A 22487-nucleotide genomic window follows, 5' to 3' on the forward strand; every position below is an offset into this window, starting at 1 on the left:
GACCTCGTGATCCACCCGCCTTAGCCTCCCAAAGTGCTGGGATTACAGGCGTGAGCCACCGGCCCAGCCTTTGTATTTTAGTTTATTTATTTATTTATTTATTTATTTGTTTGTTTGTTTGTTTGTTTTTGAGATGGAGTCTCACTCTGTTGCTCAGGCTAGAGTGCAGTGGTCCGATCTTGGCTCACTGCAAGCTCCGCCTGCCGGGTTCACGCTATTCTTCTACCTCAACCTCCTGAGTAGCTGGGAGTACAGGCGCCTGCCACCACGCCTGGCTAATGTTTTTCTATTTTTTAGGAGACACGGGGTTTCACCGTGTTAGCCAAGATGGTCGCGATTTCCTGACCTCGTGATCCACCCTTCTCGGCCTCCCAAAGTGCTGAGATTACAGGCGTGAGTCACAGTGCTCAGCCTGTATTTTAATAGAGATGGTGTTTCATCATGTTGCCCAGGCTGGTCTGGAACTCCTGAGCTCAGGCAATCTGCCCCCCTTAGCCTCCCAAAATGCTAGGATTACAGGCATGAGCCACTGTGCCCGTCCAGTGGGCAATCTTTAAAATGAATTAAAAAGTCAGGAAACAACAGATGCTTGAGGGAATGTGGGGAAATAGGGATGCTTTTACAATTTTGGGAGTGTAAATTTGTTCAACCATTGTGGAAGACAGTGTGGTGATTCCTCAAGCATCTAGAACCAGAAATACCATTTGACTCAGCAATCCCATTACTGGGTATGTACCCAAAGGATTATAAATCATTCTACTACAAAAACACATATACACTATGTTTATTGCAACACTATTCACAATACCAACGACTTGGAACCAACCCAAATGCCCATCAATGATAGACCGGATAAAGAAAATGTGGCACATATACACCATGGAATACTATGGAGCCATAAAAAGTATGAGTTCATGTCCTTTGTAGGGACATGGATGAAACTGGAAACAATCATTCTCAGCAAACTAACACAAGAACAGGAAACCAAACACTGCATGTTCTAACTCACAAGTGGGAGGTGAACAATGAGAACACATGGACACAGGGAGGGGAACATCACACACCAGGGCCTGTCGGTGGGTAGAGGGATAGGGGAGGGATAGCATTAGGAGAAATACCTAACGTAGATGACAGGTTGATGGGTGCAGCAAACCACCATGGCACATGTTCTGCACATGTACCCCAGAACTTAAAGTGTATTAAAAAAAAATAATAAAATGCAGCGTTAGCAGCTAAGGAGCCAGATCTTCTGCCACTTGGCAGGGAGGTGTTGGACCAGCCTTGAGTAAAGCTTCTAATGGTCCGATGCCTTCTTGTCCTCTACTTGTTTAACGCCAAACAGACCTTTGAATCCTTTCTACTTGAAGTGTAGTTTAGGAGGCCTCTACATTGGCATCATCTGGGATGTTGTAGGACCTATATACTCTCCAGCCCCACCCCAGACCAATAAATCAGAATCTGCATGTTAACAATATGTCCAGGTCATTCGCAGGTCCACAAAACTTTGATAAGCATTGCTTTAAAATACACTTAATACATCAGTTCCTCCAGCAGGGTTTGAATCTCTAGATTGTATAAACTATCCCTCAGTTGACCTCCCTATATCACTGTGTTGATTATTATTTAAAATTTTCTTTCTTAAACCATACTATCTAGAAAGAATCCACTTAATGTCTGCTTCTCCCTCTGGATGTGCTCTGCCTAATAGAAACACAATGCATGTCCAAAATGCAAACTAAATACGTACTTCTTAATTTTCTAGTAGCCACATTAAAGCAATTTAAAATAAGCAGGTGGAACTAATTGTAATTATTTTATTTAACCAAGTATATTAAAAATACCATTTCAAATCTAGTCAATATAAAAAATTGAGACTTCTACATTTCTCATACTAAGTCTTAAGAATTCAGCATGTATTGTACACTTACTGAACATCCAATTTGTAGAGTTACCTTTTCAGGTGCTCCACAGCTGCCTGTGGCTAATAGCTACTGTTTCAGACAGTGTGGACCTGAAGTCTAAGGTCCTTGAAGTGAAGGCCCAAATTTTCTTTCTCATTGAATTCTATTGTTGACCCCAGTTACCGGGTATGTTTCATGTACTCAAGGAATTCATTCATTCAACTATTTATTCATTAAACAAATACTGAGTGTCTAATATATACCAGGCACAGTTCTAGGCACTGTGGATACAACTGGGAACACAACGGACAAAGTCTGTCTTCATGGAACTTACAGGGTGAGGAAGGTTATTAATGCATACGCAAGTAATTACTCCATATGTTGGGTAGTAGTCTACCTTGAGGTGACACTTGAGCAGAAATGAGCCACAGAAATACAGGGGTGAGTGGGAGGAGGGAGCATCCCTGGAAGAGGGAACGACAGAGTCGAATGTCCTGGAGTGGGCATGTGCGTGATAAACTTGAAGAAGACAAAGGAGGGCGGTGGGCTAGAATAAAGTGATTAAGCGTGAGGGGCAGGAAATGAGGCAACAGAGGGATGCAGAGACCAGGTTATGTTGAGGTTATGTTATGGTCTTTGTTTCCTGTGTGATGGAAATCTATTGTAGGGTTTTGAGTAGACACATGACGTTAGCTAGTGCAGGTGGTAAGAGGATTGCTCTGGCTCTTGGTGGAGAGTAGACTGTGGAGGGGCAGGAGGGAAGCAGAAATACTGGTTGAACTGAACCTGAGTCAGAACATAGAGAGTCCTTCTCTTACACAGGTATGTACAACCACAGCTTGTCTCTGGTTTCCTAGGGGAGTTTGCTTAGCTTAAGGTGAGGCATATAACATTCCTGGGATGCCTTGTACAACCCATAGCACTGTGTGCCCCTTTAGTGTGCCATATCTGAGCTGTGTGCCAGGCAGCCCTTGACAGCTGTTTACCTATTCCTCAAACTTCTTATGTCTCATTGTTGTGCTTGCTGACTGACATGCCATACTGTATAATTTATGCCTGGGCAAGTCCAATTGCCATGCATTTTTTCATCCTTTTAAAATTAAAGCAAGTATGTGTGTGTGTGTTTATATAAATCTATGTATCTGTAGATATATCTATGTATCTCATGGGGATATATATATATTCATGTTATTTTGTGAGGCTTTCCTGGTCAACAAAGTGTCAGTTTGACAGCTATCGTTGTTCTCTCAGTACCAGAAGCCTGGGTGCTGTGAGACCCCCTTGAGGACTGATTAAAATCCCTGCCTGTGTCACCTGCCTGAAACAGAAGCCTAGTGCCTTCTGCCATCAGGCAGAACACTTCCAACACTCAACATGAGGCACTAGATTTCATTCTTTGGAATGAAATTTAAACCTGCATCTGCTGTAAGGTGTTTGGAATTTAGCCCAGCTGTCAAATTAGATCTAACTTCAATCATGGTGAAACTGTGAAGTCGGTAAAGTTTGTGTTTGGTGTCCTCGGATTACTTCTACTACTAATGCTACACACATCTACAATAAAAATAACCACTGCCGTCACCACCAGAGTAACAGCGAACTTTTTCTTATACCAGATGCTGTACATCCATGATCTCATTTCAACCTCTCAACAGCTTTATGAGACAGGTATTGTTATTATTTCCATTTACAGAGGGGAAAATGGAAACTTAGAGAAATAAATCACATGCCCAAGTAGCTGGAGTACTTGAGATCCAAATTTAAACCTGCTTCCCTGAGTTCACACTCTTAATTACTATACTGTGTTGCATCTAAGGCTTCCTGTTTTCCTGCCTGGCCCATTTATTCAGTCACTCATTGTACCATATTGTTAGTTCCCTCTTGGTCCTTCTGTTCATGGCCTATAGAAACTTACTGAAAGAAAAGAATGTTCTGACAAGACATGTTCTAGAGCCTGCTCCGTTGCCTTCATACATCTTTTTTCCCGTTACCCCTCTTAACTATTATTTTGCAGGTAAGTAAAGAAGGCTCCTTCAGGTTGGGTTCTCTAGAAGCAGACTCTGAGATGAGGATTCCTGTGGAGGGGATTTATTAGGATGTGTTCCTAGTAAGAGCGAAGAATTCGGGACTGGGAAGGGAAGAAGGCCACACAAGGGTATTCAGCTTTGGCTCAAAACCACAAAAGCCTCATAATCACTGTAGGTCTAACCTTGGAGGTGTCCTCTTGGCAAGGCTAGGTGATTGGAGTATTTATGTCCTCTGTACACAACAGGGCAGACACTGACTTTAAGAGTTGCACACATCCTCAGCCCTTCAGGCTCTCTGTCAGCCTGAAGGCAGCCTCTGACAAAAAGATGGAGTGAGGCCTTTGAGAAAGAAGAAAGTAAGCCAGTTTGCACAAAAATGGAAATGGGATGAGAGAAGAAATGAGCAGAGCCCCGGCAACATCTTTCAGAGGCCTAATGAGAGCATATGAGTTTCTTCAAAGTGGCAGAGCTGCAAATAAAACCTAGTTTAATTCACTTCTAAGCCTGGGTCTTTGTATTTCTTCAGTGACAGGTAATACTGAGGTGTTTTGAGCAATATTTGCAGGAGACAATGGCAAGTCATAACCCCAGGAATTTGCAGGAGACATAGTGGCAAGTCCTAACCTCAAGAACCTACTTCTATTTACAGGTAAAACAAATTAGGCAAAAGAGATCCAGCAAAAATCCTGCTTTAAGGTTCCTAGAGAAGCTTATACTCTCTCTCTCTCCCTCTCTGTCTCTTTTTCCTTTCTCCCTCCCTTTTCCCCTTCCTCCTCTCCTCCCCACCCTTCCTCTAAACAGCTTTGTTGAAATGTAATTTACATGTCATATAACTCACCTATTCAAAATATACATTTCAGTAGCTATTATTTTCACAGAGTTGTGCAACCATCAACCCCATTTAATTTTAGAACATTTTCATCACACAAAAGAAACCACCCTCTCCAGTAGTAGTCACTCCCTATTCCTTCTTCCACTGAGACCCTGACAACTACTAGTCTACTTTCCGTCCGTGTGGATGTGCTGATTCTGGATATTTTATATAAGTGGAATCATGTAATATTGACTTTATGGGTCTGGCTTATTTCATTTGGCACAGTGTTGTCTGAGTCATCCATGTTGCAGCATGTGTCAGTACTTCATACTTTTAAAAGGGCTGAATAATATTACATTTTGTGGGTACTACATTTTGTTTATTCATTCATCAGTTGATGTACATTTGGGTTGTTTGCCATGATGAATAACGCTGCTATGAACATTCATGTGCAAGTTTTTGTGTGAACATTTGTTTGCTGTTTTCTTGGGTATATACCTGGGGTAAGATTGCTGGGTCAAATGCCAACACTAGGTTCAATTTTTGAGGAACTGCCAAACTGCTTCCCAAAGCAATAGCACCATTTTGCAAACCCAACATCAATGCATGAGGGTTCTAATTTCTCCACATTCTTTGCCAACACTTGTTATTGTGTGTCTTTATATCCACAGGCATCCTAGTGGGTATAAAGTAGCATTTTGTTGTGGTTTTGATTTGCATTTCCCATTAGGAATGGAATGTTGGGCTTTATTTCATGTGCTTATTGGCCATTTTTATGCCTGCCTGGAGAAACGACTATTCAGATCCTTTGCCAATTTTTAATTTATTTTTCTTTATATTGTTGAGTTGTAATACTTCTTTATGTATTCTGGACATGAGACCCTTATCAAATATATGATTTGCAAATGTTTTCTCCCATTCTTTGGGTTGTCTTTTCACTTTCTTGATAGTATAGTATCATTTGAAGCACAAAAGTTATTAATTTAAATGAAATATAATTTATTTTTTTCCTTTGTTGCTTGTGTTTTAGATGTCATATCTAAGAAACAATTGCCTTATCCACAGTCACAAAGATTTATATTTGTTTTCTTCTGAGGTTTTTGTAGTTTTAGCTCTTACATTTTGACCTTTGTTCTATTCGGGAATCGTTTTTTTGCATATAGCATGAAGTAAGGGGCCAAGTTCATTGTTTTGCATGTGGATATCCAGTTTATATTTCTTGTTCCAGGCACTAACCCTTAACTTTTCTCCTTTTTTTCTACCTGAATTACAGATAAGATGGCTAGAGATGTAGCAGCCAGCTTGTGACTATCAGGAAAAAAAAAAAACCTAACAATTTTGGTGATTTAGACATCGAATTGTTGACTAAATTTTTACTGTGTGAGAAAACCCCCAATCCATAATTGTTTAAGGGTTTCTGTTATCTTACAGCCCAAAGCACTGCTTCCCAATACATCACTTTTCTTTTCTCTCCTGGAGTAGACATTTTACAAAGTGGTTGATGTTCCACCTCATGGTAAGTCCACCCTAATTCAGACTTTTTTCAATTTTTCCAGAATACAAAATAGTGTCATTTTAATCATGAATGATTTATGAAACTTCATGCTGCTGGCCAAATATTATTGACCTTGGGCTGGGCTCACCCAAGCTGGGCCAATCAGGTCCTTTTTCCTGGAAATTTGGAATGTTGAACTGAGAACTTTTGAAACAAGGTTCATTATTTTCTCTAGCTGAAGTCTTTGAAAACACAGTGACTTCTTTCTATTTTTGTTTGCTTGTTTTGTTTCTATCTTTCTTGGATTCTGTGAAAAACCCTCCTCAGTCCTCACCATCCCTCAAAATTTTATTTTTGGCTGGCTTGTTTTTTTTTGTTTAAGCTATACAGAATTGGTTTCTGTTACATGAGACTGAAAGAACTGTAACAATACATGTTTTGCTTGTCATGGTCTCATTCTTCATCTACCCAGATAGCCATTTGTACGGTCAGCTGGGTATCACCCTCTCCACATGGAGTTGGTATGTGAGGAGCTAAATCCAAAACTGCCTTTAGGAAGCCCAGGAACACATTATGCTTTTCTTTCACAAATACAAAATATTTTTCCAAAAAAGTTTTCAATACTCTTCTGTATTTAGATCTTAGACAATTGAAGAGCAGTAAAGATAAAATCCAGGACAAGTTAGAGTTTATACAGCCACTGTTTATTTTTTTGGAAGAGTCTGTGGTCCACAATACTTGTCACTCTGATAAACCAATATCAGACAGAACTGCAGAAAATCAGCCATTCTTTCACTTAAGAATAGACTGGTGGATAAATCAGACCTCTGGTTTGTGAGTTTTAGCTATAACAGATTTGCAAAAACACCCAGGCATTTCTTTTCAAAGACCCATGGGATACAGGGAAGGGCCCCCAGAACTCTGGTTCCAACAAAAGCAGAGTATCTTTAAAATCCGATCTTGTGTGGCTGTCTTAGGTTCAATTATCTCAAGTTTTACCCTGGTTAGTCTGAACCAAATCATCTGAGGTTTATAGTGGGGGCTCATCTGTCAGAAACTTTGGCCACATGCTGCTGTCTTTCTAAAGTACTTTATTAAATTACTTAGTGTTCACTAAGCACGAGGCATTGTGCTAAGTGGTAGAAATACAAATATTAATAAGATGAATAATCTGTCTACGAAGTTTTCATAACTTCTCTTTCTCTATTGTATGGTAGAAGAAACTTTGTTACACATTCTACAGAAATGATATATTTTCCAGTCATCCTTTTCTTCATCTCTGTAGGCCTCTCTCTCTTATCTATCTATCTATCTGTCTGTCTGTCTGTCTGTCTGTCTGTCTCTATTTATCATCTATCTATATCCCAAAGTGGTGGGATTACAGGCGTAAGCCACTGTGCCCAGCCCCATCTATCTTATCTATTTATCTGTCATTATCATCAGTCATCTATTTATCATCCATCCATCTATCTATCCATCCATCCATCTGTAACAGTTAGTATTGGGTAGATTATGCTGTGGTAACCAATAACTCTAATATCTTAGTGGATTTAAGCAGCAGAAGTTTACTTTTTGGCTAAAATCAAGTTAACTTTAGATTTTTTGATGGGGAGGGCTCTATTCATGTTGTCCTCACTCACAGATCCAGGTTGTTGGAACCTCCACCACCTGAGTACTGATGGGTATTGCCCTGGAAGGCTCCAATATGGAATGCATGTCTCCTTCACTCACAACCCACTGCTAGACTAGTCAAATAGCCCCATCTAACTCTAAGGGGCAGGAAAGTGCTGTCCTATGCCTTGAAGGGGGTGAAATGGAAATGCTAGTGAGCAACATTAGTCAATTTCTTGTCTCCCCCTCCTTTTCCTCCTCCTTTTTTTCTTTATCTTTACCTGCTCTTCAGAATTTAATCTATCTTATAATTTAATAAAGTACAGATGTTAAAACAAATCTCTTATTGTAAAACATGTGACAACTAGGTAAAAGTAGGTTTTACCTTGTCATCAGGTAGTCAAATGTCTAGGAAGCTAACTTTCTTTGTATAAATGCTCTCAAAGATAAAGATAAAAACAGACAAGCAAAGCCATGTATCCCACCAGCAATATAAAACCAGAAAATTTGATAACCAGTTGTATTAGCTTCCAATGGCTTGCTGCAACAAATTGTCTCCAACTCAGTGGATTATAACAACACATACTGATTCTCTCAAGCTCTGAAGGTCAGAGATTAAAATTAGCATTCAAGATGTTTTCAGGGAGAGGTTTACTTGTTCGGTTCTGGAGGATAACTTATTTTTTTCCTTTTTCAGCTTTTACAGTATCATCCCTTGCATTCCTTGGCTCATGGTCCCTTCCTCCCTCTTTAAAGCTGGCAGCATAACATTTTCATATCTGTCTTCTTCTTTGTCATTTCACTGTCTCCTCTTCTGTTTCTGTAATCAAATAGCCCTCTGCCTTCCTCTTATAAAGACAAATGAGATTACATTTAGGTCCCACCTGGATAACCCGGAATAATCTCCACATCTTGAGGTCTTTAACTTAGTCACATCTGCAAAGTCATTTTCTTTTCTGTGTAAGATAACATCCACAGGTTCTAGAGAATAGGAACTGGATTTTCTTAGAGGCTATTACTCAGCCTACCACACTAGTAATATAAACAACAGTAACACTAAATCTCTGATTTTTGAGACAATGATTAAGAATATTATTTGTCAATCAATCATTGTACCCAATTTTAACAGGAGATATCAGAGCAGAATATACTAGAAGAGAAATGGGATCCAAAATAGTACAACCCAAAATAGTACAATAATTAGTAATTATAGACCATTTCTTTTGCTGCTTTTACGTATTTTTTAATGCTGATTTGAAATTTGCTACACTCAGAGATTACATTTTATATTCAGAATCTAAATGCATTTTGTTTTATAAATATAGTGACTGGATTTGCTGCATTTAGCAGAAAATTCATTGCTTATACTTCCAGAATGAAACCCGTTGGAAACATTTTGTACATATGGGGCTATGAATTATGATTTTCCCTTTACAAGATATTTGCAAGTCAGAAAAGCAAAATCATTGCTTCCTTTCTCCCCCTGCTCCTTTGGGAAGGGAGCAGTGAATCTTACCTTTTGGCAGGTCAGAAACTCTCTCTCTCATACTCAAGGAAGCTTGTGCAGACACCCAAAATTAAATACTAGATTCTCACAAATGTCACACACCTCTAAAGAAGATGGAACCTAAATTGAATATTAATGAGTAATGAAAGCTGAAAACAAAATTGCCTGTTGGAAATGTGCTTATGAGTTATGAGAATAACATGTAAGTTTCCTCTTTCTACTTCATTTTGAAAATAGCTGTCCACGATGTGGTTAAGTGAGCCCTGGGATCCTGATATATTTTTCCAGGATGACTGCAGACTCTTGAGCAAATAATTTGTTCCATATTGCTGAATTCTTAAGAAATAAAATTGCTCACCCTAAAAAGAGCCTTTTCAGGACTCCAGGGTAATTTCTGCCTGGTGTGTTCAGTGCCTTTTACCCCCATCTTTTGGCTATTAGACTCTTACTGAGTTAATGCAATAATTCCTTGGCACTTTTCTCTTGCAGCTGCTGACAGGGTGAACTTTTTCTTGGGCCTGTGGTGCTTAACTGTCAGGTGGACTGTAACTACATTCACATTTTTATTCATTAAAGAAACCAAAGTAGGAATACTTCTATGTCTCCTGTGGCTTCTGTTGAATCTTTGAGGTGATAAGAATCTGATCTTATCAAAATTAACGACTTATGGTCATTCACACTATTATGGTTAATGGGGTTGAGCATGCATTATCCCTTGCAGAAACGGGGCTTATTTAGGACTTATAGTACAGCACAATCTGGGAGTATGGTCAACTGAATCTCTGGCCACCCTGTACAGCACAAATTTGAAATATATAGCAAAGATAGTTTGCAAAATGAATATTCAAGTATTGATTTCAGGTTGCTACTCAAGCAGGTTGCACTAAAAGAGAGCAATAATATTTAAGAATATGTTAAAAAATGTACCAGTGTTAATGAAACAAAAGCCGTACTTTGCACTCTGTAATGAAAGGGAAAATGTATTTTCTTTCAGTATAGGTTCTGGCAAGGGTGGCAGTGTGGTTATTTCAGCCTGTGGCTCCTCTCACTTCTACCATTCCACCTCTCTGCCCAACCTTCCAGAAGGACAGAAAGGGCTAATACACTAGATTTAACTTGGTTTGCTTTCATCTCTTTCCATTTATCCATTTCTCTCAAATAGCCAGGAGGGCCATAGAGTTTTGTCATTAAGGCTGGCAATGTTCAGCCCCAGACTGGGGCAGGATAAAGGTTGGATCCTGGGGCAAGCGTGAAAAAAAGGTCACCCTTTAGTGTGAGGGGCAAAAATGGAACGAGAAGCAAGTTAGGGTCACATGGGATACTGATACTGCAGAAAATAATCAAGGCGGGTCAATGCCATGGATTGAATGTTTGTGTCCACCTTTCCTCCAAAGTCGTATGTTGAAATCCTGGCCCCCAGTGTGATGCTATTATAAGATGGGGCCTTTGGGAAGTGATTAGATTGTGAGGGTAGAGCCCTTATGAATGGAATCAGTCCCTTTATAAACGGGACCCTAGAGAACACTGTCATCCTCTTTTCTCCATGTGAGGATGCATTGAGAGGTCAGCAGTCTGCAACCTGGAGGAGAGTTCTCACCAGAACCTGGTTGTGATGGTAGCCTGATTTTGGATCTCCAGCCTCCCAAACTGTGAGAAATAAATTTCTGTTATTTGTAAGCCATCCAGTCTATAGCACTTTGTTATAGCAGCCTGAACTAACTAAACCATCAAGAACCAGGAAAATAAGAGATAAAACATGGGCATTGGCTCAGGTATAGCAGAGTTCTTACGAATTCATAAGACTGCTCTCTGCTGTATTTGGGATCATTTTGGTGGCCAAGGTCACATCTCTACCATCAATTGGCATCAGTATGGGGGAACTACCCACATGATTCAAATGATCTCCCACTGGGTCCCTCCCACAACATGTGGGGATTTGGGTGGGGACACAGAGATGAACCATATCATTCTGCCCCTGGTCTCTCCAAATCTCATGTCCTCACATTTCAAAACCAACCATGCCTTCCCAACAGTCCCCACAAGTCTTAACTCATTTCAGCATTAACCCAAAAGTCCACAGTCCAAAGTGACATCTGAGACAAGGCAAGTCCCTTCAACCTATGAGCCTGTAAAATCAAAAGCAAGCTTTCTAGATACAATGGGGTTAAAGTATTGGGTAAATACAGTCATTCCAAATGGGAAAAATTGGCCACAACAAAGGGGTTATAGGGCTCATGCAAGTCCGAAATTAAGCAGCGAAATCAAACTTTAAAGCTCCAAAATGATCTCCTTTGACTCCATGTCTCACATCCAGGACATGCTGATGTAAGAGGTGGGTTCCCGTGGACTTGGGGAGCCCTGCTCCTGTGGCTTTGCAGGGTATAGCCCCGCTCCTGGCTGCTTTCACAGGCTGGCATTGAGTGCAGCTTTTCCAGGTGCACAGTGCAAGATGTTGGTGGATCTACCATTCTAGGGTCTGGGGGACAGTGACCCTCTTCTCACAGCTCCAATAGGCAGTGCCCCAGTAGGGACTCTGTGTGGGGGCTCTGGCCCCACATTTCCCTTCTGCACTTCCCTAGCAGAGGTTCTCCATGAGGGCCCTGCCCCTGCAGCAAACTTTTGCCTGGGCATCCAGGTGTTTCCATATATCTTCTGAAATCTAGGTGGAGGTCCCCAAACCCCTATTCTTGACTTCTGTGCACTCAACATCACGTGTAAACTGCCAAGGTTTGGGGCTTGGACCCTCTGAAACCATGGGGTGAGCTGTACCCTGGCTCCTTTTAGCAATGGCTAGAGCAGCTGGGATGCAGGGCACCAAGTCCCTAGGCTGTACACAGCATGCATGGGGACTCTGGGCCCGGCCCACAAAACCGTTTTTCCCTGCTAGGCTCTGGGGTCTGTTATGGGAGGGACTGCTATGAAGACCTATCACATGCCCTGGAGACATTTTCCCCATTATCTTGGGGATAAACATTCAGCTCTTTGTTTGTTACGCAAATTTCTGCAGCCAGCTTGAATTTCTCCTCAAAAAGTGGGCTTTTCTTTTTTACTGCATCATCAAGCTGCAAATTTTCTGAACTTTTATGCTCCATTTCCCTTTTAAAACAGAATGCTTTTAACAACACCCAAGTCACCTTTTGAATACTTTGTGGCTTAGAAATTTCTTCTGCCAGATAACCTAAATCATCTCTCTCAAGTTCAAAGTTCCACAATTCTCTAGGGCAGGGGCAAAATGCCACCAGTCTCCTTGCTAGAACATAACAAGAGTCACTTTTGCTCCAGTTCCCAACAAGCTCCTTATCTCCATCTGAGACCGCTTCAGCCTGGACCTTATTGTTCATATCATTATCAGCATTTTTGTCAAAGCCACTCAACAAGTCTCTAGGAGGCTTCAAACTTTCCTACATTTTCCTGTCATCTTCTGAGCCCTCCAAACTCTTCCAACGTCTGCCTGATACCCAGTTCCGAAGTTGCTTCCACATTTTCAGGTATCTTTTCATCGACACCCCACCCTACTGGTACCAATTTATTGTATTAGTTCATTTTCATGCTGCTGATAAACATATACCTGAGACTGGGAAGAAAAAGAGGTTTAGTTGGACTCACAGTTTCACATGGCTGGAGAGGCCTCAGAATCGTGGGAGGTGAAAGGTATGGCAATGGCAAGACAAAATGAGAAAGATGCAAAAGCAGAAACCCCTGATATAAAACCATCAGATCTCGTGAGACTTATTCACTACCACAAGAACAGTATGGGGGAAACTGCCCCCATGATTCACATTATCTCCCACCGGGTTGCTTCCACAACATGTGGGAATTATGGAAGTAGAGTTCATGATGAGATTTGGGTGGAGACACAGAGACAAACCGTATCAGAATCTAACATTGGCCACTAGTAAGTGTTTACCTAATCATCCATCCATCGTCTATTCATTCATTCATAAACATGTTCCAAATAATTTAGTGTTGGTTTTTACTGAAGTCTCTAGCCTTCTTGCATGCCTCCTCTCCAGCCAGACCTTATTTCAAAGTAATGTGGAAGGATGAATGTCAGGGGCATCTATTGAGTATAGTTGTTGGGGAGTCTTGGTTTTTCACTAGGCTGGTATGCTAAAAAGAGGCTGAGATGCTAAGATACCTTCTTTTTTTTGAGACGGAGTTTCGTTCTTGTTGCCCAGGCTGGAGTGCCATGGCACATGATCTCGGCTCACTGCAACCTTCCAGGTTCAAGCAATTCTCCTGCCTCAGCCTCCCAAGTAGCTGGGATTAGAGACATGCACCACCACGCCCGGCTAATTTTATATTTACTAGAGAGTTTCTCCATGTTGATCAGGCTGGTCTCAAACTCGTGACCTCAGGTGATTCACCCACCTTGACCTCCCAAAGTGCTGGGATTACAGGCGTGAGCCACCGTGCCCAGCTGAGGCTGAGATATCTTTATACTTGGGTAGAGTCACCCACTCCAAGAAAGCCTGGACCCTGTCATAGGCACTTCTTTTTTTCTTCTTTTCTGTATTTTGCTTTTTCTCACTATGGGACACTAAGATCTAGAGGGCTCAGTTTTAGGCTGTGGGTTTTAGGGGGAAGAGAAAAGCAATCCCATGGGCCAATCATTTGCACAGGCAGGTAGAATCAGTCATACAGCCTCACTTAGCTCACCAGGGGGTTTACCTTAGCTTATGGGTGGCCTGGAGCTCTGTGTACCTCTTTTTCAGACACTTTCATGGATGGTTATATAAGGGTAGGGCAAGATTTTCTATTCAGGTCCAGGTTTCTAAGCTGTAGCGCTCACACTTGTCCTTAGTACAGAGATGGCAGACTCATATGCAAGGTAGGATATGAAATCTTGGATTGGGAATGGTAAGAGGGTTCTCCAAATAGAGGTTGGATGCTACAGTGGGATGAATAACAAGAGAAGAGTTTTTTTTTTTTTTCTTTTTTTTTCTTTTTTTTTGATGGTGGAATGGGGAGGCCCCCAGTTACCAGACCAGCTCATAAAGAGAGACAGTAAGGAGAGAAGTTCTGGTAAAGCAAGTCCTCAACCCAGAAAACTGGCAGGTTAGGATAGGTCTCAGGGACAATTGACAAAACAAAGAAAGGGCAATTCGTTTTTTCAAAAGAAAAAGGAGTATTCTTGAGAAAGGAGCAATTAAGGGAAGTACAGTGAAGTATCCAGAGAGGTATGATTTTAGTTTGAACTGGTCACAGACTTGGGTTATTACTTGAAGGAGAGTTTTAACCACTTTATTTGCAAACAGTGCATATTGGTAGAATAGAACAGGAACCCCTTTTCTTACCAGACATACGTTCAGAATCTGGTATTTATTCTGATGGGGTTGATGAAATTAAATGTTATACAGTTGTTTGTCATAGCTTTTAATGGTTAAAAAAATGTGTCTTCACTATAGTCCTTGAAAAGACATAAGGAAATTGAAATTTAACAGCCTGAAAAATTAAGATTTAATACTCCTGCAATGTATCATTGTCTCCTTAAAATATTTTAGATGATCTTCTTATCCAGTTATAAAATGATATATGTTCATTAAAAATATTAAAATACAGAGAAATACAAAGAGTAAAAATAAAATCACTTGGAGGGGAAGTATCAAAATGGCAGACTGGAAGCAACTCATGAAGAGGAAACGAAAGGGCTGGTGAACACCGACCCTGCAGGCTGATCCTCTGAAAAACCTGTTGGGATCCATCAAGGCAGCGGGGGAACACAGAGAGGAGAGAGGAGTGAGGCTGGGCCCCAGCCTGTCTGGGCTTACTGTGGAGCCAGGAGAATCTCTCCAACATGGGAAAGGGGAGTTGAGTGAGAGCCCTCAGGGGATTCATGTTCTCCAAAGTAACCTGTGCAAAACTGGGAATGGGATAATACCCCTGCCCCTCCCCCGCGATATCTTCCCACTATGCTTCTAGTGGCAGAGACCCACCCAGATGTTCTGCAAGGGCAACTCTTGAGTCCAAAGGGACCTCTACAAGCCTTGGGCCCTGGAACAGACCAGCAGTGGCACCATAGCCCTAGTAGAGGCCATAGTTGCAGTTCCTAGAAGCAATAAGATTTCTCTACCACTTCTTGCCAGATGGGGCTTGGCACCAGCTTGCGATGCAATGGTCCTGTTTTGACCCAAACTTGGCTGGCCACTCCACTCACCCCACCCACTGGTAACCAGGTGGGTAAACTCCAGCCCAGTGGTCCGCCTTTTGTGCGGCCTCAGCTGAAAGGTGTAGCCTCATGATATCTTAGAAACCCGTGGAGAGAAGGGTGCATGACCCTACCCACCCCCATCACTGATAGCCAGAAGGGCAACACCTGCTAGAGCTGCTGGCTCAGTGGCTCTGCTTCTGTGTGAATTCAGCCAGTGGGCACAACCTCATGTTTTCCCAAGAAGTATACAGACAGAGACCCCACCCACTGCTGTCACTGATAGCCAGGTGGGAAACAACTGCTAGAGCTTCTGGCCCAGTAGTCCTGCTTCTGTGGGAACTCAGCTGGAAGGTGTAGCTTCATGTTTTCCCAGGAAACACCCAGATGGCAGGGTGTGTGACACCCTGCACCCCCACCACTTATAGCCAGTAGAGAGATTCCTGCTAGAGCTTCTAGCCCAGAGGTCCTGGTTCTATGGGAACTCAGCCAGTGGGCACAGCCTCCTGTCATCCCAGGAAGCACTTGATGGCAGGGTGGGCATCTCTACCCACTCCCATCACTGGTACCTATGTGAGTCACACCTGTTAGAGCTTCTGGCTCAGCAGTACTAATTCTGCCAGAATTTGCTAAAAGGCACAGCCTCCTGTTTCTCTGGAAAGACCTGCATGACAGAGCAGGCAACTCCACCCACCTCCACCTCCCACAGCCAGATGGATCATACCTGCTAAAGCTTCCAACCAGTTTCTGCATAAACTCTGAGGCAGGCACAACCCAGTGTTTCCCCAGGAAGCACATGACCTAACAAAGATATGACTTGTCTGCCAACTGTGGCCTCTGCTTGAGGGAGCCCCATGAACCAGAATACCCAACAAAATACTCATGGAGACAGAGAAATAATCAGAGGGGGCTCCTCCAAGACCCAGGAGTGGACTAGAATCAAAACCAGTTAATTGAATTGACCTTATACCATAACCAAACCCCCAAGGGCACCAAAGAAAAAAAAAAGCAAAAAAGAAAAATTGCATCTAAAGGACAGCAACTTCGAGCTTTGAAGGAACATGAGCCCACACAAATGGGAAAGAATCAGCATGAGAACTCTGGCAACACAAAAAGCCAGAGTGCCTTCTTTCCTCCAAATGACTGCACTTGTTACCAAGAAAGGGTTCTTAACCAGGCTGAGATGGCTGAAATGACAAAACTAGAATGTGGATAGGAATGAAGATCATCAAGATTCAGGAGAATGTTGAAACCCAATCCAAGGAAGCTTAGAATCACAATAAAATAACGCAGGAGCTGATAGAACAAAATAGCCAATATATATACATATATATCTGATTTGATAGAGCTAAAGTCACACAAAAATAATTGCATAATGCAATCTCAAGTATTAACAGCAGAATAGACCAAGCTGAGGAAAGAATCTCAGAGCTCAAAGACTGGATCTCTGAAATAACTCAGACAAAAAATAAAGAAAAAAGTATATAAAAAGAATGAATAAAACCTCCACAAAATATGGGATTATGTAAAGAGACCAAATCTGTATCTCACTGGTATTCCTGAAAGGGATAGGGAAAAAACAAGCAACCTGGAAAACATATTTCAGAATATCATCCATGAAAATTTCCCCAAGCTAGCCAGAGAGGCCAACAGTCAAATCTAGGAAATGCAGAGAATCCCTTCAAGATACTTCACAAGAAGACCATTTTCTTTTCTTTTCTTTCTTTTTTTTTTTTTGAGATGGAGTCTTGCTCTGTCACCCAGGCTGGAGTGCAGTGGCTGGATCTCAGCTCACTGCAAGCTCTGCCTCCCGAGTTTACTCCATTCTCCTGCCTCAGCTTCCCGAGTAGCTGGGACTACAGGCGTCCGCCACCTCGTCCGGCTAGTTTTCTGTATTTTTTTTAGTAGAGACGGGGTTTCACTGTGTTAGCCAGGATGGTCTCGATCTCCTGACCTCGTGATCCGCCCGTCTCGGCCTCCCAAAGTGCTGAGATTATAGGCTTGAGCCACTGCGCCCGGCAAGACCATTTTCAAGAAACATAATCATCAGATTCTCCAAGGTCGAAATGAAAGAAAATGTTAAAGGCAGCTAGAGAAGAGGAGAAGATCACCTACTAAGGGAGCTCTGTCAGGCTAACAGTGGGCCTTTCAGCAGAAGCCCTACAAGCCAGAATAGATTGGGAACCTATATTCAGCATTTAAAAAAAAAATTTTCAAGCAAGAGTTTCACATTCAGCCAGACTAAGTTTCACAGGTGAAGGAGAAGTGAGATCCTTTTCAGACAAGCGAATGCTGAGGGAATTCATTACCACCAGACCTGCCTTACAAGAGGTCCTGAAAGGAGCACTACATAAGGAAAGGAAAGACCATTTACCAGATACTACAATAACACATGTAAGTTTATAGATCAGTGATACTATAAAGCAACTACAAGAACAAGTCAGCATAGTAACCAGCTAACTACATGATGATAAGATCAAATTTGCACACATCAAGACTAACCTTGAATGTACATGGGCTGAACACCCCAAGTAAAAGGCACAGAGAGGGAAGTTGGATAAGGAAGCAAGACCTAATGGTATGCTGTCTTCAAGAGACCCATCTCATGTGCAATGACATCCATAGACTCAGAATAAAGACATGGAGAAAAACCTACCAAGCAAATGGAAAACAGAAAAATGCAGAGGGTGCAATCCTAATTTCAGGCAAAATGGACTTTAAACTGACAAAGATCAAAGAAGGTAAGGAAGAGCATTATGTAATGGTAAAGGGTTCAATTCAATAAGAAGACTTAACTATCCTAAATATATATGCGGCCAACACAGGAGCACTCAGATTCAAAAAGTATGCTTTTAGAGATCTACAAAGTCTCCCACATAAAAATAGTGGAAGCCTTCAACATTCCATTGACAGTATTACACAGTACATGGAGGCAGAAAGTTAACAAAGATATTCAGGACCTGAACTCAACACTTAGCTAAATTGACCCTCTCCACTGCAAGACAACAGAATATACATTTGTCTTATTGCCACATAGCCCCTACTCCAACATTGGCCACACAACCAGATATGAAACAACATTCAGCAAATTCAAGAAAACTGAAATTATATCAGCTATACTCTTGGACCATAGCATAATAATAATAGAAATCAAGACTAAGAAAATCACTCAGAATCATACAGTTACATGAAAATTAAACAACCTGCTCCTGAATGACTTTTGGGTAAACAATGAAATTAAGACAGAAATCAAGAAATACTTTGAAACTAATGAAAATAAAGATACAACATACCAGAATCTCTGGGAAATAACTAAGGGAGTGTTAAGAGGCAGGCTTATAGCCCACATCAAAAAGTTAGGAAGATATCAAATGAACAACCTAACATCATGATAGAGGAACTAGAGAAGCAAGAGCAAACAAACTCCAAATCTAGCAAAGGACAATAAATAACCAAAATCAGAGCTTAACTGAAGGAAATCGAGTCATGAAAAACCATACAAAAGATCAATTAATCCAAGAGTTGGTTATTTTAAAAAATCAATAAGATAGATATATCACTAGCTAGGCTAACACAGGATAAAGAGAGAGGATCCAAATAAACACATTTGGAAATGACAAAGGGGACATCACTACTTACACTGCAGAAATACAAAAAACCTCAGAGACTACTATGAACACCTCTATGCTTGCAAACTAGAGATTCTAGAAGAAATGAATAAATTCCTGGATACCTACAACCTCCCAAGACTGAACCAGGAAGAAATTGAATCCCTGAACAGACCAATAACAAGTCCAAAATTGATTCAGTAATAAAAAGTCTAGGACCCCCAAAAAGCCTAGGACCAGATGGATTCACAGTTGAAATTTACCAGATGTATAAAGATGACTCCTTCCCAACTCATTCCGCGAGGTCAATATCATCCTGATTCCAAAACCTGGCAGAAACAAAACAACAAACCAAAACTTCAGCCCAATACCCTTGACAAACATAGATGCAAATATCCTCAACAAAATACTAGCAAACTGGATTCAGCAGGACATCAAATAGCTAATCCATCATCATCCAGTAGGCTTTATCCTTGCAATGCAAGGTTGGTTTAACATACACAAACCAGAAAATGTGATTCATCACATAAACAGTACTAAAAATAAAAGCCACTTTATTATCTCAATAGATGCAGAAAAGGCTTTTGATAAAATTCAATATCCCTGTATGTTAAAAACCGCAAGTAAACTAGGCATTGAAGGAATATATGTCAAAATAATGAGTCATCTGTGGCAAAACTACAGCTAACATCAAATTGAATGGGCAAAAGTTGGGAGCATTTCCCTTGAAAACCAGCACAAGACAGGGATGCCTGCTCTCACCATTCCTAGTTAACATAGTATTGGAAGTTCTGGCAAGAGTAATCAGACAAGAAAAAGAAATAAAGGACATCCAAATAAGAAGAGAGGAAGTCAAATTATCCCTGTTTGCTGATGACATGATTCTATTTCTAGAAAACCCTGTAGTCCTTGGCCCAAAGCTCCTGATCTGATAACTTTAGCAAAGTTTCAGGATACAAAATCAATGTACAAAAATCAGTAGCATTCCTATATACTAACAACATCCAATCTGAAAGCCAAATCAGGAATGCAATTTCATTCACAGTTGGCAAAAAAAGAATAAAATACCTAGATATACAACCCACCAGGGATTTGAAAAACCTCTACAATGGGAATTACAAAATACTACTCAAAGAAATCAAAGATGACACAAACAGACAAAAAACATTTTATGCTTATGGATGGGAAGAATGAATATCATTAAAATGACTATACTGCCCAAAGCAATTTATAGATTCAATGCTATTTATATCAAACTACCAATGATATTCCTTACATAATTAGAAAAAAAAATTGAAAAATTCATATGAAACTAGAAAGATCCCAAACAACCAAGGCAATCCTGAGCAAAAAAAACAAAGTTGGAGGCATTACATTATCCTGCTTCAAACTATACTACAGGGTTGTAGTAAACAAAACCAGCATAGTACTGGTACAATAACAGACACATAGACCAGTGGGACAGAATAGAGAGCCCAGAAAGAAGGCTGCACACCTACAACCATCTCATCTTTGACAAAGTTGACAAATACAAGCAATGGAGAGAGGACTCTTTATTCAACAAATGATGCTGGGATAACTGGCTAGCCATAGATAGAAGACTGAAACTGGACCCCTACCTAACACCACATACAAAAATCAACTCAAGATGGATCAAATACTTAAATGTAAAACCTAAGCTATAAAAGTCCTGCAAGATAACCCAGGAAATTTCATTCTGGACATAGGATTTGGCAAAGATTTCATGATAAAGACAACAAAAGCAGTTGCAACAAAAGCAAAAATTCACAAATGGGACGTAATTAAACTAAAGAGCTTCTACACAGCAAAAGAAACTATCAACAGAGTAAAGAGATAATCTACAGAATAGGGGAAAATACATGCAAACTATGCATCTGACAAAAGTCTAATGTGCAACATCTATAAGAAACTTCAACAAATTTACAAGAAAAGAAAACCCCACTAAAAAAATGAGCAAAGGACATGAACAGACACTTTTCATAAGAAGACATACATGCTGCCAGCAACTATATGAAAAAAACCCCTTAACATCACTGATCATTAGAGAAATGCAAATGAAAATTACAATGAGATATAATCTTACACCAATCAGAATGGCTCTTACAAAAAAAACCCCAAAAAACAAAAAAATCAGATGTTGGCGTGATTGCAGAGAAAAAGGAGCACTTATACACTGCTGATGGAAGTACAAATTAGTCCAGCCACTGTGGAAAGCAGTGTGGTGATTCCTCAAAGAACTTAAAACAGAATTACCATTTGACCCAGCAATCCCATTATTGGGTATATACCCGATGGCCCATATGAATCATTCTGCCTTAAAGACGCATGCATGCATGTGTTCACTGCAGCACTACTCATGATCAGAAAGACATGGAATAAACCTAAATGCCCAACAATGTTAGACTGGATAAAGAAAATGTGGCACATATACACCATGCAGCTGTAAAAAGAATGAGATCATGTCCTTTGCGCAACATGGATAGAGCTAAAGACCATTATCCTAAGCTAATACAAGAACAGAAAACCAAATACTGCATGTTCTCACTTATAAGTTGGAGCTAAATAGCAAGAACACATGGATACTAGGAGGGGAACAACAGACACTGGGGTCTACTTGAGGGTGGAGGGTGAAAGGAAGTAGAGAATCAGAAAAAATACCTATCAGGTACTATACTTATTCCATGGGTAACAAACTTATCTGTACACCAAACCCTCATTACATGCAGTTTACCTATACAACAAACCTGCACATATACGCCTGAACCTAAAATGAAAGTTAAAAAATGAAAATCACCTGCCTACAGACAATCCTATTGGTATTTTAAAGTATATTCTTTCAATAATTTTGCTGTCCATTAATATATACACACATTTTGGAAAAATAAGATTACCCTATTCTTATTATTTCTATGAACTGCTCTTTTCACTAATGCACAACATTTTTTTCAAAGCCATTAAGTATTCTTTTCAATATAATTTATACTCATTCAATTTATCTAAGTTATTTAATCAGTCTCCTATTGTTAATAAGTTAGCTCTCCTTTCCCCAGGTTTTTAAATTTTTTGTCATTATTAGCAGTGCTTTAATGCACCTCATTTGATCAATTTCCAAATATTTACTGAGTGTTTAGCATATGTCAAGCCTCATACATGACTGAATACAAATAGACTTGGTTCCTAACCTTAGGAAAGTTAGTGTAGTGGGAGATACAAATTATAAACAAGTAAATCAACAAGCATAGGTAATTTGTGGTTGCACCAAGGAGAACAGGATTAACCCCTACCTAAATTAGTCATGATGGTAAGACTGATGATGCTGCATGCACCAAGAGGGTATGAATAGGTTTATTACTCACAT

This window comes from Chlorocebus sabaeus, chromosome 14 (genome assembly GCF_047675955.1).
Source record: "Chlorocebus sabaeus isolate Y175 chromosome 14, mChlSab1.0.hap1, whole genome shotgun sequence".
Classification (NCBI taxonomy): Eukaryota; Metazoa; Chordata; class Mammalia; order Primates; family Cercopithecidae; genus Chlorocebus; species Chlorocebus sabaeus.